Source organism: Electrophorus electricus, unplaced genomic scaffold (genome assembly GCF_041902795.1).
Source record: "Electrophorus electricus isolate QZ-2024a unplaced genomic scaffold, ASM4190279v1 Scaffold159, whole genome shotgun sequence".
Lineage (NCBI taxonomy): Eukaryota > Metazoa > Chordata > Actinopteri > Gymnotiformes > Gymnotidae > Electrophorus > Electrophorus electricus.
Genome location: NW_027658440.1, coordinates 40001 through 45427, shown reverse-complemented (window position 1 = coordinate 45427; position 5427 = coordinate 40001). Strand labels below are relative to the sequence as shown.

General features: G+C 59.4%; 2 non-coding genes across 2 annotated transcripts; both read left to right on the top strand.

The window, feature by feature from the left end:
* The first annotated feature begins 2431 nt into the window (after positions 1-2431).
* LOC145654805 (18S ribosomal RNA) lies at positions 2432-4270 on the top strand. The gene has a single exon (XR_014120993.1). It is a non-coding gene; the product is annotated as an 18S ribosomal RNA (ribosomal RNA).
* Positions 4271-5152: 882 nt separating this feature from the next.
* LOC145654800 (5.8S ribosomal RNA) lies at positions 5153-5306 on the top strand. The gene has a single exon (XR_014120988.1). It is a non-coding gene; the product is annotated as a 5.8S ribosomal RNA (ribosomal RNA).
* Positions 5307-5427: the final 121 nt, after the last annotated feature.

Sequence of the window (5427 nt, the reverse complement as noted above, 5' to 3'; positions counted from 1 at the left end):
GTCCAAGCGGCAGGCGAAGCGCACCCACCGTTTTTACGCTATGATTTTTTAAAACCGCCGGGGCGGCAAACACAGGGCCGGTCGGGTTTGAAGACGAATATCTCTTCGGCCCTTGGGAGGAGAGAAGCAGCGCGGGTCACCTTTGAACGCGCTCGCTGCCAGGAACGTCTGGCGTAAAAGTTTCGTGGGAATCGGACGTTCCTAGGCTGAGAAGCGAGCGCCCGCCCTCGGGCGGTCGGGGGCCCCTTTCTCATTCCCCGTCTGGGCTAAAAATACGAGGTCGGACCCGATGGACTCGGGAGACTGGAGAGTACCAGGGAGACCCTGGAAGCAGGCGACCCGACCCACGCTTCGCTGTCTCCTCGGCCCTCGGGAGTAGAAGCGCGGGGACGGTGGCGTGGGCAGCAGGGGGCGCTCCTGGCCATGCCCAGCGAGTTTCGTGCGAATCGGACCTGGTCCGGAAGAGATACGAAGGGAAAACTCATTACTCGTCGGGGTGGCACATCCAGGCTCTCGACCCTCCCGAAGTGTCCGACCAGGGTGCACCCTGCCGGGCTAAGAGAACAGCCAGGTGAACCCTGGAGGTTCCGAACTCCAGACCCCTGGACCCGACGGCTCAGTCCGCCTCAGGTGCACTACAGAGGTCCTCGGGCTGTCCCTGAGTGCATTAAAACGGAAATCAGAATTACTCCCCCGGGTGGCACTTCCAGGCTCTCGACCCTCCCAAAGTGTCCGACCAGGGTGCACCCTGCTGGGCATGGTTAGCCGCCAGCCCCCTTCCTGGAGGTCTGGTTGGCACGGGGTTTTGCAAATAGGTCCCGTCGGGTATATGGGAGAGCAAAGAGAATCAATGGGGTCCAAGCACTAAATTCATCCAGTGGCGTTCTCTGGAAGCCCAAGGGGAGTCCGAGGGGTGTTCGGCCGGCAAGGGGAGCTCTCCCTCGGACACATGATCAAACGCCTGTCCCCTACCGGAAAGTGGTGTGCTCTGGATGCCCCCCCCCCCCCATCCCCCGAGGGGGGTGCTTATCCCGCGAGGGGAGCCCTCCTCGGGTTAAGTGAACCATCATGCCGATTCCCCTATGGAAGTGGGCACATCCAGGCACACAGTCTGCTTTGCTCTCCCCGACCCGAGTGCGTCTGTTGGGCTGAGTGTACGCCCAGGCAACTGGATCCAATGGCTCAGTCCGCCGCAGCGTGCTTCGACGATGGGTCGTACAGCCATGCCACCAGGGTGGGCGTGTTTGTAAATGTACCAGTGGATTCTCGTCGGCCTGCCACATCCATGGTATCGACCCACCAGGCCTGTCCGACCAGGGGTTGACCCTGGACGGGCACGGTCTGTGGTTTGGCCCTTGTCCTAGATGAAATCGGGCACGGGGTTTTCTGGCCAGGTACCATCGGGTTACTGGGAGAGCGGCTTCGGTCTCCAGGTGAGACCAATGGTGAAGCAGCACGAGGCAATGGAGAGCATGCAAAGCGATGGGGAAGCCATGCACGGCAATGGCCACGAAAAAAAAAAAAAAATCACCACGGAAGGAACGTGAAGAACAAGGAGGAGTGTAGTGACACTGCCCAAAGCTGCCCGGTGTTGCAGGGGTCTATTGGTGTGTTGCTTCCTTGTTTGGTAGAGTGGAGTACCAGACCCGCCAGGGGTAGGCAAACCATTCCCCCTACGGTAAGTGAGGAGCCAGCCATTTGACGAGCGGGTGTCCACGTGTACGGGTGCGAGCGCTATCCCCCCACACGGGGTTAGGCCACGGCCTTAGGTGGACGTCTGCCGACCAGCCCCGGCTGATCCAGAACTTCTGATGTGGAGAGCGGTTTTGACAGATCCTCCCTGGTTCTAGCGGGTCAAGCCTCTGATGGGGGGTGGGGGTTATTTGTAACCCATCCCAGAACTCTCTGGGGGAGACTCAGACGGCCAGTCTGTCTACTCAGTTGTCCTATACTGGTGTCTGTGGTTTGGGAGGAAGGGAGTGCCCTGCTTTGTTGGCCTCCTCTTCAAACCTACCTGGGCCCACGAATCACTCTTCTTGGTTACATCACGAAACGTAGGTTGAGCGAGGCTAGGGGGGAGGGAATTCGACGAGGTCTTTCCCTTGTCCCCCCACCAGCGGCCCACGAAAATCAAAACGGCGTGAAGGGAGGGAACGCCGAAAGCACCTGGAGTCGGCCGTCCGCACCTCCGGAGGAGGTGGACGGGGTACGGTGCGGGCATGACCGGATGGGACAGCTTTGCATCAAGGTGAGAGGTCGGCGTCCGAAGGCCAGAGGGCGGTGCACGTTTACACTGGCCGCGGAAGCTGTCCTGGGTAGCCCTGTATGGCGTCTGGACCTGACGGCGCACGCACTTACAACCCGCTGCTTCCTAGCCCCCGGAAGGGGAGGCGGATGTCACTCGTGGTTCATCCCAGACCACGGTGCAAACTACCTGGTTGATCCTGCCAGTAACATATGCTTGTCTCAAAGATTAAGCCATGCAGGTCTAAGTGCACACGGCCGGTACAGTGAAACTGCGAATGGCTCATTAAATCAGTTATGGTTCCTTTGATCGCTCCACACGTTACTCGGATAACTGTGGTAATTCTAGAGCTAATACATGCAAACGAGCGCTGACCCTTCGGGGGATGCGTGCATTTATCAGACCCAAAACCCATCCGGGGGGCTCGGGCCCCCCGGCCGCTTTGGTGACTCTAGATAACCTCGGGCCGATCGCGCGCCCTCCGCGGCGGCGACGTCTCATTCGAATGTCTGCCCTATCAACTTTCGATGGTACCATAGTCGGCTACCATGGTGACCACGGGTAACGGGGAATCAGGGTTCGATTCCGGAGAGGGAGCCTGAGAAACGGCTACCACATCCAAGGAAGGCAGCAGGCGCGCAAATTACCCATTCCCGACACGGGGAGGTAGTGACGAAAAATAACGATACAGGTCTCTTTCGAGGCCCTGTAATCGGAATGAGCGTATCCTAAACCCATGGGTGAGGACCCATTGGAGGGCAAGTCTGGTGCCAGCAGCCGCGGTAATTCCAGCTCCAATAGCGTATATTAAAGTTGCTGCAGTTAAAAAGCTCGTAGTTGGATGTCGGGAGTGGGCTGGCGGTCCGCCGCGAGGCGTGCCACCGCCTGTCTCAGACCCTGTCTCCCGGTGCCCCCCGGATGCCCTTGGCTGGGTGTCCGGACGGGGCTCGGAGCGTTTACTTTGAAAAAATTAGAGTGTTCAAAGCGGGCCCGCTTCTCGCCTGAATACCTGAGCTAGGAATAATGGAATAGGACTCCGGTTCTATTTTGTGGGTTTCCTGAACCAGGGCCATGATTAAGAGGGACGGCCGGGGGCATTCGTATTGCGCCGCTAGAGGTGAAATTCTTGGACCGGCGCAAGACGGACGAAAGCGAAAGCATTTGCCAAGAATGTTTTCATTAATCAAGAACGAAAGTCGGAGGTTCGAAGACGATCAGATACCGTCGTAGTTCCGACCGTAAACTATGCCGACCCGCGATCCGGCGGCGTTATTCCCATGACCCGCCGGGCAGCGTGAGGGAAACCACGAGTCTGTGGGTTCCGGGGGGAGTATGGTTGCAAAGCTGAAACTTAAAGGAATTGACGGAAGGGCACCACCAGGAGTGGAGCCTGCGGCTTAATTTGACTCAACACGGGAAACCTCACCCGGCCCGGACACGGAAAGGATTGACAGATTGATAGCTCTTTCTCGATTCTGTGGGTGGTGGTGCATGGCCGTTCTTAGTTGGTGGAGCGATTTGTCTGGTTAATTCCGATAACGAACGAGACTCCGGCATGCTAAATAGTTACGCGGCCCTCCGCGGTCGGCGTCAAACTTCTTAGAGGGACAAGTGGCGTTCAGCCACGCGAGATGGAGCAATAACAGGTCTGTGATGCCCTTAGATGTCCGGGGCTGCACGCGCGCCACAATGGTTGGATCAGCGTGTGCCTACCCTACACCGAGAGGTGCGGGTAATCCGCTGAACCCCATTCGTGATGGGGACTGGGGATTGCAATTATTCCCCATGAACGAGGAATTCCCAGTAAGCGCGGGTCATAAGCTCGCGTTGATTAAGTCCCTGCCCTTTGTACACACCGCCCGTCGCTACTACCGATCGGATGGTTTAGTGAGGTCCTCGGATCGGCCCCGCCGGGGCTCCTCGCGGGCCTTGGCGGAGCGCCGAGAAGTCGATCAAACTTGACTATCTAGAGGAAGTAAAAGTCGTAACAAGGTTTTCGTAGGTGAACCTGCGAAAGGATCATTAACGGGTAACGCTGTCCGGCGTGCCTCCTCTCCCGACCCCCTCGACTTCGCCGTCCCCCCGCGTCGGGGCCCAGGGTCGAAAGGGTCTTCGGGGTTGCTGTTACACGTGGTCGCTTGCAGGTCAGGCTGGACAGAAGGCATAAAGGAGGAGCCTAGTCCCTCCCACCCCTTCCTCGTCCTCCGCCTCTTCCTCCGCGTCGTCCTTCAGCACCCCCCCCCCGCAGGCCCCGGTATTCTCTGGGTTCCAGCGCGAGAGACGCGTCGTTCAAAAAACTCGGCGTCCCCGCTCGTCGGGCGAAGGCCGGTTTCCCCTCACCTTGCCGGCAGGAGAAGCGCCTGCGAGTCGAGCGGGTCGTACGGGTCCGTCCCGCGCCCTCCCTCTCGCTCGCACGGCCGCTGCCTCCGTCCACCGCGAGGGGTTTTCCTATTTTGTTGTCCTTGTCATTCATCCCCGTCCCCTTGCTCGCTGACGAGCGGACTTTCCGGGGGGGGTTGCGAGCGCTGCTCCTCGTGGGGCAGGCCATGGCCCTTCCTGTGTTCGTCCGCCCACCGGCGTCCTGGGGCGTGGTGGTGGTGGGTGGCGCAGCCGGTTCCCCTGCTTCTCTCTCTCAGAAAGGAGTCTCAGGGGGACCCCCGGCAGGTACCTAGGGCTTGGCCCACGCTACGTGAGTTCCACCCCTTTCGAGGGGTCGGACGGGGCGGGCGCGGAGGGCCGCGGTTCAAAGACTGACTCGTCTGCCACGTGGGGCGTGTGGGCAAAGCGCAACCCCGCGCCCGTTTCAACACTCGCAGACGGGGGCGCCTGACCGGTTGGTGAAACCTTTTAAACCTGTCTTTGTAGTCGTGGTGAAAGACCTAAACTGAGCCTGAAATAAAAGAGTACAACTCTTAGCGGTGGATCACTTGGCTCGTGCGTCGATGAAGAACGCAGCCAGCTGCGAGAACTAATGTGAATTGCAGGACACATTGATCATCGACATTTCGAACGCACATTGCGGCCCCGGGTCCATCCCGGGGCTACGCCTGTCTGAGGGTCGCTATTCCTATCTGTCGGACCTGCCTTCTCAGGCGGGACCGCGGTTGGAGGTTCGTAGGTGGGGGGGTGCCCCCTGGCCTCCGTCTTCCTAAAAGCAGACGGTTCCCGGTCGCTGTCTCGGT